Source organism: Hippopotamus amphibius, chromosome 9 (genome assembly GCF_030028045.1).
Source record: "Hippopotamus amphibius kiboko isolate mHipAmp2 chromosome 9, mHipAmp2.hap2, whole genome shotgun sequence".
Lineage (NCBI taxonomy): Eukaryota > Metazoa > Chordata > Mammalia > Artiodactyla > Hippopotamidae > Hippopotamus > Hippopotamus amphibius.
In genome coordinates this window covers 16,853,801-16,865,777 of record NC_080194.1, presented here as the reverse complement: position 1 = coordinate 16,865,777, position 11,977 = coordinate 16,853,801, and the positions used below count along the sequence as shown (strand labels likewise).

The 11,977-nt window shown below is 38.7% G+C and overlaps 1 pseudogene; it reads right to left on the bottom strand.

Moving 5' to 3' along the window:
- Positions 1-4,553: 4,553 nt before the first annotated feature.
- LOC130861188 (glyceraldehyde-3-phosphate dehydrogenase-like) lies at positions 4,554-5,539 on the bottom strand (annotated as a pseudogene).
- Between the last annotated feature and the right edge of the window lie 6,438 nt (positions 5,540-11,977).

The following is an 11,977-nucleotide window of genomic DNA, read 5'->3' as shown; positions in this document are numbered from 1 at the left end:
GTTTGAATCATTGAATAAATAAATGCAGTCAGATTATTATTTTCAATTACATACAGTGATTTGAATAAATCATTTAACAAAGTGTTCCCAAGTAGAGATCCTCAGGGACCAGCTTTAATGAAAACTGAAAATGCCTCTGTAATTAGCAATCATGTGCATTAAAATTTTACTTTTTTAAGCAGTTCCAGTGTGCTTCCTGCCAGGCTTGTCTCATCTTAGTGATAGTAGGATCCTTTCTCACCTGGTTAGTGCTGGTGATGATCTCTCACTTCCCGGTTCTACTATCCCACCGAGACCAGGAGTGTCATCCACACAGAAAGATGATGGTAGATATTAGATATTGACGTTCCTACAAGAAAAAAATTGCCTGGCTGTATCAGAGATGTCCTTACCCCAGCAATCTTTTTTTCTTTCTTTGAACATACTCACTAAATGAGAAAAGTTTCAAGTGCAAACTTTAACCGAGAAAAATTCTCTGACATTCCGAATTAGTAGAGCACATATTGACAAACTTTTAAGTTAGAAAACTTGGCAGTCACTTTCCTCACCAAGAAATGAGAAATATGATTATATAGTATAAATCCTCTAGCATTTCTTCCCTTGGCAATTATTGTGAGTTGCATCTGGGGGTACAGATTCTAGCCTTGGCCCCCCGAGTCTTGTAGACCTGACTGGGTCACAGCCACTTGCAGCCTATTTTCCAGGGAGCAGGGACTCTGTCCTGTTCACTGATGTATCTCAGTGCCTAGAAGGGTAACTACCCTACACACTGGATAAATGAATCTATTAAACCTGCTCTGTCCATCTCTTCACCAAGAGAGTTGAGAGCAGAGCTTTCCAACTGGGGTGACGTGTTCCACTAATAGCCCCAGCTGGTTGCAGGTCCGCTGAAGTAGTGCTGCCCTCAGCCTGGGGACAGCAGGGCAGGACCTGGGGCAGCTGGGACTCTGAGGGTAATCTCTTAGCAGTTTCTTCCATTAGTTCAGTGACTCCACAAATAAAGTGTTATTTTCTATGTGTGCAGGGGCGTGGAAAACATTGGAAAGCCCTTCTTTAAAGAAAGAGTGATAAACACAAAATCTCCACAGGGACCAGGCAGGAAATCTGAGTGAATCAAGCTGGCATAAGTACCTGCTAGCTGATAGTTTGAGCCTGGTTTAGAAAGCAAACATAATGAACATGAAAATGTTATAGCAAGCTGAAATTGATCCCAGAAACTTAAATCCTGAAGGCTTCAGATATAGATGTATATTATAGAAGGTGAACATCTTCATGGAATTATAAATATATATCTGATTTGATATACAGAAATAGCATCTGAAACATGCAGAATTAGAATCCATACTTCTGCACGTCAGTTTTCTCACCTGATCCTTCACCCTTTTTGGTCCTCGTTTTTGTTTTGTTTTGTTTTCCGTGCTTATTTCACCTGTTCTATTACCAGAGTTCGTTTCTCTCACTTCTTTTCCAAGCTTGCAGATGTAAATGCACATACCAATTTGTGTCATAGTTTTTATTTTGTGACCTCATAATGCGTTTTTAGTTCATGATACCACAGTTCCTTTTTTTCCCATCTTTTATGTAAGTGCCTAGAATGCACCAGGCATTATACTAAAATCTTAGGAAAAAGATTACTATGACATGACCTGTGTCTTGAGAAGCTCACATTTCTAGTAGAGGGAGATCATATGATAAACCTTTAATAAAAAATAAACTTTTATTGAGCACTAATTGTGTACTAGGAATTATTCTAAGCAATTTTGCATTCATTATCTCATTTAATCCACATGAAATACAAGTTTAGACCCTATGTGCTAATCAGAATTTCCTGACAGCTACTGTAGGGATGCTAGGATTCTAGGACAGTAAATTCCAATATGCCAGACAGTCCTGATACATTTTCATGATACATTCTTACTGTATGCACTCAGCCACCCTTCCATTCCTGGTCTTTCTCTCATTCCAAACCCACAGGTAGTTACATAGCCATGATATGTGCATATGTAGGAGTTTATTATGATCTGGCATGCTTCCATATTTCAGGGATGTCAGAGAATCTCAGGTATACGTGTGTGTGTATGTGTGCATTTTTATGAACATAAACTATAATTTATTAAGAGCCATCAATGAACAAGGAATTCTCTGTAGGCTATCTCCACTACTCACAGTAGTCCTGCAAGGTAAGAATAATAATCTCCACTTCAAAAATGATGCTTAAAGGGAGTAGGCAGTTCATCCAAGTCCACATAAATAGTAAGTACCAAAGTACTTAGATTCATATTCATATTTGACTTTAAAATCTAGGTTTAGCCCTTGCTTCTCTTTTACTTAAAGTAATTTAGTCCAAGGACTTCCCTGGTGGCGCAGTGGTTGACACTGCACTCTCAATGCAGGGGGCCCGGGTTTGATCCCTGGTTGGGGAACTGGATCCCACATGCATGCCACAACTAACAGTTTGCATGCCACAACTAAGGAGCCTGCAAACCACAACTAAGGATTCTGCCTGCTGCAACTGAGTCCCGGCACAACCAAATAAATAAATAAAAATAAAGTAATTTAGTCCAACGATTCATCAGATACTCATAACCCATCTGCAGCTTCCGTGGCAAGTAGTAAAACAGCTTATGCCTTCAAAACGGAAATGACAGGGTTCCTATTTCATCTAGAGACACCTTGGATAGCTCTGGGCTTTGAAAGTTAAAATATCATAAAGTTGAAATCATCTTAAAAATGAAATCCTTCTTCCAATGAGGATGTTCAGATTCTGTCTCTTGAACTATGTAGACATTGTTTACTTTTTCTTTTTTAGCAATCCTTTTGTCTTTTCTGAACTTTCCTTTTTTTAGAATAACTATCTCTGGTTCTTTATCCGATCTTCTTAGTGCAGAGTTTCAATTCTCTTTCCTTTCCCTATTCCTCTTAGAACATGTCCAGGGTCAGTGTACCGAGTGTGATGTGCTCAGCCAGCTCTTCATCCTGTTTCTTCTAGTGACCGATTCTGCTTTACCCCACACCCTCTGCAGCCACTGGCCGTGAAAGTGATCATGTGACGAAACCATGGCCAACCATATTACCCCATCTCCCTGACAGTAGTGATTGGGACAAAGGTTTCTGTGTGGCTACAGCACGGCCAAACAGAATTCTTCTCAGGCATTTTGGGCCAGTTGCATCTTTCTCTTTCCACTGGAACAGCTAAGCCAAGACTCTTGTTAGTAATGGTCCCTGACAGTGGTGAAGGCCTGTGTGAAATAACAGAGAATAAGACCAACAAGCAAAATGATCAGTGATAAGCAGAGATGAGAACCTGGCTCTGAGATCCTATTTTCCATCCCTCAAGTCAAGGTCCAGCAGCTCTTTCTCCAGGTTTGGAGGTTACCTCAAAACTCTTCTCAGCCCTACGAGCCAAAAAATTCCTTTCTTGCATATAGAGTTTCTGTCATCAACAAGGGGAAAAAGTCCTGATAGATGCACCCCATATTAAGGTGTACAGTTTGAAGCTAAAAATACTGAAAAAAAAAAAACAAGCATGCCACCTCCCTTTCTTCAGAGAGTCTTATCCTACAATAATACCTAAGAATCTTTTCATTTTCTCAGCAGCCATGTCAACATTACTGAGTCAGAATGAGCTTGTTAACAAATATCTGTGAATTTCATATTGAATCTGATGTACTAATGAGTGTCGATTATTTTAGAGCCTGATTCTATAGTCCAACATATTTGTTCTTTCTCCAGCTTCATGTAATTTGCATATTTGAAAAGTTTATACTTCCTGACTATAGCTTGGTGACCTTGGACCCGTCTTTCAATTTAGATGATGTAAGATTTGAAGACTATCTACCTCTTTGGTTGTTGTGAGGATAAAATTCATGTTAAGGGATTAGCACAAGGCCTAATGCATAGTAGGTGCTCAAATGTGGCAGCTATTTTTAAGCAGAAAGAATGAAAAAATAGAGAGACCTTTGAAAAGCAATAGAAAATTGTGCTCTAAGAATTAGTCAGTCCAGTAACTAGGATCTTTGGTATTAGTTATCATGATAAGCAATATTTGGTATTAATTTGATATTAGCTTGAGAACTTTGATATAAATTATCATGAGTTACGGTACCCATGAATCTATTTCCGTGTATTTCCAGGCTATGTTTTGATTGTGACTGTGCCAAATGCCTTGCTTAATCCAGATGAACATAACCCACCTCTTTAGAATTTTTGTCCAAAGGAGAATGAAGCTAGTCTGACCTGACTCATCCTTTGTGAACTCATCCTAGCTCCTGCTGATCTCCACTTCCGTTTCTAAATGTTCACAAACCATTTCTTTTTTTCTTTTGGACTGTGTACATTGTTCTTTACAGATGATACATGACCAGGTAGGCATGTATCATCAATTTGTATCAAAAATCCTCCCCCTTTTTTTAAGGAGGTCTGGGATGGAAACTGTTGAGGATGGAAGATTCTTAGTATGTTGGGAAATAGAGTTGGGGTGAGGACTCCTCAGCAGCTGAAGGCCTCTTTCTTCCTTCTCTCATTTTCACTGAGGTTGGTGGTTCAGGGAGCTCTTATTCCTTGGAAGCCATATGGACCATAAAGCCCACCACCCGTTTGCTATAGCCAGACTCATTGGCATATCAGGAAATGTGCTTGACAAGGCCGCCACTGAGGGCAGTGCCAGCCCCAGCATCAAGGGTAAAAGAGGGAGTATCACTGTTAAAGTTGCAGGAGGCAGCCTGGTCCTCAGTAGAACCCAGGATGCCCTTTAGGGGGCCCTTTTTTGCCTGCTTCACCACCTTCCTTCTCAATTTCATCATATTTGGCAGCTTTCTCCAGACGGTAGGTGCGATCCGTGACACATTGGAGCTGGGATATGGGAGGCCGGGCCAGTGAGCTTCCAGTTCAGCTCAGGGGTGACCTTGCCCATAGCCTTAGTGCTACCCATAGAAGCGGGAATGATGGTCTTCTGGGCAGCCCTACATCCATCATGCCACAGCTTTCCAGAGAAGCCATCTGCAATCTTCTGGGTTGCAGTGATGGCATAGACTGTTCCTCCACAATGCCAAACTCAAGGATGACCTTGGCCGAAGCGGCCAAGCAGCTGATGGTAGAGGAGGTATTGCTGACAATCTGGAGGTTATTGTCATACTTCTCATGATTTATGCCCAAACATGTGGACATCGGACATTGGCAGAAGGGGCAGAGATGATGATGACCCTTTTGGATCTATCCTTTCAGTGACCCCCAGCACTCTCCAAGTTAGTGAAGACATCAGTGGATTCTACAGCATATTTAGCACCAGCATCACCCCATTTATTGTAGGTGGGATCTTGCTTATGGAAGATGGAAATGTACCTTCCGTTAATGACAAGCTTCCCATTCTCAGCCTTGACTGTGGCATAACTTGCTATGGGTGGAATCATATTGGAGTATGTAGACCATATAGCTGAAGTCAGTGAAGGGATCATTGATGTGACAATATCCATTTTGCCACAGTTAAAAGCATCCTGGTGACCAGGCATTCAATATGGCCAAATCCATTTACTCTAACCTTCACGACTATGTCTCAGGGATGTGGCTGGTATCGCACAAGAAGATGCAACTGTCCATCAAAGAGGGAAAAGCAGAGAGTCCCATTTCTTTAACCGTTATCAAATTGTGCTTGAGATTCACCTCAGGCTTGAAGGTCTAAAGTTTGTATGTAAAATTACTGTTGTTTTTAAAAAATAAGAATCACCACTGTTTATCTGCAGCCTTGTACCACCAAGCTCATTTCTCTATGATGGTTCAAGACCACTGAAAATAGCACAATAATTTCAAACACAAGTTTTTAGTAGCCTGAAATGTAGTTTCATTTAACTCAGCAGGTGCTTTCCTATAGTTCATCCAACTATTCATAATGGGAAGTTTCTTTTACTGATAATATTCATTATGCTTTTTTCAGTCTGAAGATTATTCTCAACACATAAAAATTATATGTATGTATAAATATATTGATATATATAATTTTGTTAGTTCATAAAAGAAGTCATTATGTGTCAAAATCTCAAGTTTACTTTATTACTCTTGCTCTGGAAATTGGCATCTGTGCATCTGGGGCTGTAAATGTTATTCCCTGCTTGTTCCCAGTTGGTTTCATGAGTGAATCACTAGGCACCACCTACACTTTGTTCTCATGTCAGACCTGCAGTCCTCCATAATAGCAGTCAGTCTCAGAGGTTTATCTGTGTATTTTTTTCCTTTCCCTTCCACATCCAATTGAATCATCTGATTATGCCAGATAGAGTTTAGACGAATATATTCCTCCTTGGTCTTATGAAAGTCCCTCTAACTGAGCTTGTTGAGTGAGACTTTACCTCAGAGACACCTCTATTCATACAAATTAAGATATGGTCAATAATTATAATAAGTCCCTGTTCATAAACAGTTCCTAATTTATTAGTACTCCTTAAGATACTATTGTTTTTAATTGTGTTCATATTTTTCATAACTGGATCACACATTTTTGCCTTCCATAGTGTGAAGTCAACAAGTCTCATCAAGTTAGCGGGGGAAGACATTGTCTCTGTCTAAGCTGGGTGCCTCAGACATCTCAGTAACAGGAAGTATTTCATTATGTAGGACCCTTTGTTTATCAAATTAAATGCATTTTAGAGAGCTAACTGGAAAAAAAATGAAATTACAACCCAACAAAGCCATTTATTATAATTGTCATGAGAAAGGATTATGATGACTTTCTCTTGCACATTTGACTGTGTGCTTTTGTTTTTGTTTTTTGCTTTTTTCCTTTTCTTCCCTTATACTTTCAGGTGGCCTAGAGTTCAGGATAATTGCAATTACCCCTCATTATAATGCTGTTTGTGTCTTGTAATCAAACCCAAGTTCAGCTGCTCACTGCTCACACACCAATAATTTGAGAGGCAAGTGTCAGTAGAAAAGAAAGGTGCTTTAATCAGAAAATCTGGCAATCTGGGGAGATGGTGGACTTATGTCCAGAGACCAACTCAAAAGATTCTGCTCAGCCATGACAGTTTTTAAAGGGAAAAATGGAGGGGGAAGAATCTCAGTGAATCATCAAGGCAGGAGGTTGGGTTCTGCATCTCCATTGAATTCAGACTGGCTGGCTCTCTCTTCAGATGTTACCTTGCCTGAGTGATCTGCCTGCAGGATTCCTTAGGGTGGGTATTGGAGGTAGAGAGCTAGTCTTACTTCTTTTTATCTAGGGAAAGAATCAACAGGTTAGACAAGGCCTAGTGTGCATTTAGGAGAGCATAAGTCAGGAGTTAGTTTCAATTGCTTAGTGATCACATTCCTTAATTAGGTTCTTTTAAGGTTAGAGGGGAAATAGAAATGGGCAAACAGGAAAGTGACAAAAGAGCTGCTTTCATTGTAACCTCCTTTGCCTCTCTGCTGTCTTCCCTCCTCCACAGCTTATGGGTGGGGGCAAGTATAACGCCACTTACTGTCACTGCTTGGAAGTTTAAAGTTTTGATATAATCAACTACAAGTACATCAAATATATTGATGTATTCGATGCATTTGATGTATTTGATACATCGAATACAAAATACAAAATATCAGCACGAATTATCTACAAGACTTATCTGCAAATTGGTTAGAAAGGAAAGAAAGAAGAAATGTTTTCTAGGCATACTTCTTCCCTTCCAAAAATCTGGGTCTAGTTTTTCCAAGTGAGAGTGAATAAAGAGTCAACATGAGGAAAGATGGTACTTAATTTTTACCTCCCTTTTTTCCCAAATATCCTTCACTAAAATTCCAATTTAACTCTTTTGGTAGTAAACAGATACTCTTTTAGTCCCATTTTCTGGTTATTGCACCCCGATTTTTCCTTGAGAAAGAACCACTTTTCCATTCTCTCAGTCTATGGAATTCCGATGAACATTGAACACAGGAATGACTTCCCTCTGCCTACAGATATTGCTGTAGGGATGAACACTTGACCAAAGTTGTCCATTTAGAGCTAGTACTGGGGGCTTCTGATAAAAAGAACAGAAAAGCAACATTCATTCTCATGCAGTTACCAAGAGAGTATAATGCCAGTGTAGAAGACTTGACATCTATTTTTGCCAGCCAGAGGAAGTATGAAGTCTAAGAAGGAAGCCCACACAAAGCAAAGCATAGCCAAGAGATGAAAAGAGCAAGTCTTAGTCTTGATAAGGACTTTTGAACACCTGGATTCAGCTGCTTCTCCAGCCACTTATTTCTAAGAATCTTGAGTTATGTTACATATTAAAGTCTTATTTTTGTTTAAGCTGTGAAGATGGAAGGTTTCCTCTCTCTTACAAATGAAAGAGTCCTGCCTGATACGTAATTTTCCTCCCAAAACGTCTCTCTTCGTTTTCCCGAGCACTGAACAACATATCATTTACCTGCTGTTTGTTTTTCCACTTTGTGAAGAAAGTATGCTTAGAGACCTGTTTGTCTCTACTGCTTATTCTCATTAGCCTCATTCTCATGTCATGCTCATTTTTTAAAAATTTTATTACTACACTCCCTGGGCCCTGAAAAGTGATTGACACAATAATGGCAAGAATCCCTCCATGTTTCCGTATTTCCTAACTGGAATTTTTCCATTCACATAGCCTTTAGCTCATCATGTAACTTGTCAGTGTTATTTATCTGGTTTACATATGCTTTCTCAGTTATATGTGAAATCCAGTCATTTTACTCTAACCTTTACACATAATGTAAAAATAAAGGCCTTGTTAATTGAGAAGGAAATTGAAATCGATGTCTTTATTATGAGTGAGGGGGACTTTGGAAGCTCAGTGTCTTAAATATTGAGAGTTGATTTCCTTACCTGCAAAGACTTGGGCGTCAATATTTAAATTTTATAGTTCATTCAAACTTAAATTTCAAAATACTAAAAGTATTACAGTTTATTCCTGTATTTTTTTAAAAATTGAAATCTTATTTATCCAATTGTTAATTATTCTTAATAGCATAAAAGGGTCTTTCTCTTTTTTTTTTAAATTGCTAATTCTCTTTTTTGAGACAAAAAATCAGGATGCTTCTTTCATGCTTCCTTTGGTACTATTCCTTCCCTCCTCCTTCTGCTCTTTCTCCCCCTCCCTTCATCTGATTAGATTCTTTCAAAAAGCCTTCTTTACATTTGAATTGCAACACATACCTTTCAAAAAAATGATGGTAAAATAGCTGTATTTTTCCTATTCATTTCTTTTAATTTTCTATAATTTGGATCTCAGTGAGCCGTTATCATATACAAACAGCCTGGCCCCTTGAGATGTTCTGGGATGAAGATAATTTGTACACATTGTGATTGTTAATAGAGAATTTGGTGTACAACACGTTCTTTACAATGCAGTGAAGATAAGTATAATTGGGGACACAAAACCTGCTTCAGCTAGAAAATTGTTCAGAGACACTTGTTACTTTTATGGGTCTCCTCGGGAAAGGGCAGGCCATGTCAAGAACTTATATTTGATATTAAAATATCAAATTACCAAATGATAACACCTTCAGGGAAACATCCTTAACTACCTACTCAAATTACATTTTAAATATTTCCCTCCAAGTGAGAAGGTATCATTTTTAATATCCTGAGGCAGTTTGTCAAGTCGGTTAAAAGGGTGAGAAGCTATTAAGAAAAGCACATTTTTGAAAAGGATACATAATCTCTGCATTGTGTGTAAATTACAGTAGCAAACCAAGTCCAGAAACACATTCATGGAAGGAATAAAGAAGAAAAAACAGTTGTGTTGACTCGGAAGAAAGATGCAGTGAAAGTGTGACAAAGGGTCTTTTTTTAAATTGTGGGAAATATTGTCCCTTGTGAGAAGGGCTGAATTTGGAGAGGAATCCAGAGAAAAGAGAAATGCCAGGACATACTGTCTTTCTTTTCAACCAATGTAAAGGATGCTGTAGTGAGCCACACTGGTCCCTCTTTGGGACTGAAGGAGTTATGCCCCCCGTTGCTGGGAGTATGATGGCTGACAGCTCTTAACTGCGAACCCTTTCCAGAAATCACCCTAGGCTAAAGAGAGCTGCCTCTGATGGAACAATCTGTATCCAATGACTGGTTGATCCCTGAGGCCATAGGCCCAGACTTGTTGATGTAGGGAGAGCTAAACTCTGGAGGGTTTTCCCAGCTTCCCTGTGGGGACAGCTGCAGCATTTGCTGAAAAGGAATCAGCTTCTCTCTGCCCAGGTCTGCTTCCTTCCCGTCCCTTGCCCTTCCCAGGTGCAGCTCTTGAGTGCCTCAAATAAACTTCCTGCGTGTTAATCTCCAATTTAGGGTGTCCTTCCCAAGAAGCCCAACCTGCCACAATTTATGAAATTATTTCTCTGGTTGCAAATGTTTGTTGAGTAAATATTATGCATTAGGGACCATGTATGCACTTTACACAGATTGTTTATTTTGATTCTCACGGATTCCAGGCCATTGGAGTTGGCTGTGTAAGGGCAATGGTGGTCTCATGCAACGTGGCTGCTCAACAGGCCAGATTTGAGGATTGTCAATCAAGGAAGCTGTCATTTCTTTGCTGAAAACCCTTTAGTGGTTTCCCATCACTGTTAAATTAATATATAACATCTGGTTTTTTGTTCCTAACCACTCCTCTGTCTAATTTCCAAACACTCCTGCCTTGCTCCAGACGGTGACCCACACGCTGTACCTTTTTTTGATTCCCAGAGCTCAGCAAACCCTTTGCAATATCATGGCCTTTGGAGATGCCATTCTGTTGACCAAGGATACCCTTTTCCCCAATGTTTCTACCCCATTTGTGGTAGTTCAACTACTATTTATCATCCATGGTTCCTCTGAATTGTTATTTTTCTCAGAAAACCTCCTCTGAAATACAGATTAGTCAAATTTGAATAATATATAAACTCTCTTAGCACCCAGGCCTCCTTTGGGGCATGTGTCTCAGTTGTAAGCCAACAATTCCATGCACAGCTTTCTTTGGAGTAGATACATATTTAAAGGGAAGGTTAATGGGGCAAAGACATGCAGTGAGTTACATGAGGTCGAGGACCATCTCTCTCTTATTTACCACTGTGACTTCAGTACCAAGCTGTGGACTTGACGTTTATTAGATATGTGTTGAAATCACAGAAATTTACTTCTGTGCCTTTTTTTTTCTGCTTGCTTTTTTAACCACAATATTTTTCTTCCCTTTCTTTGCCAAGATGAACACACATACACTTACAGACATGTGTATATGTAAGTGTGTGTGTGTACATGTATGTGTGTTGGTATAAAATCTCCAGATTCAGGTTCAAATTAACTTTTTGTCTTAGAATAAACACTCTCTTTAAGCTGACTTTATATATATTCCTGTTTTTATTTGAAAAATAGAGACTCTATATCCAAGATTTCAGGATATGCCTCACAACTTCCTCTAGTTATGTGAATACATTGCCATTTCCAAAATCTTTGGACAAGTAGATTTAATCACTTTTTTCTACTATAGACAATACTACAGTACACAAGAGCTTATACCTATAAAACTATTTTTGTTATTATTTTGTTAGTTATAATTGTTAGTTATTTTGTTAGTTATATTTGTTAGTTATTTTGTTAGTTAACTATTTCAGTTGACTTTATGTCATAGGATAGACCAAAGAAATCCTTGTAAGAGATGAGTAAGCCCTTTCTGGACTGAAAATTTTTTAAAAACTTAAAGTCCTTAAACAACTTAAAGTGATAATGGATCTTTAATTTCTTTACATATTTTGATTTCTTTGAGTTCACAACTGGTTTTAAGGACTCAGGTAGAAGTAAAAATAATATCAACCTAGAAAGTGAGTGTGGCTAGTTGAGTTTTCTTCGGTCTTTCAGGAAATGACAAAATGTTCAACCTTTTAAGAGAACTTTACTTTATATTCCTATATTTAATGCTGACACTGCTAAGAATGAATCATTAAATGTGAGAGGAAGGCTAAATGGAAAAATGTTTAACCAACTGTCCATTCTCAGTGCTACATTTATTTTAAAAAAAACCCTATTTTT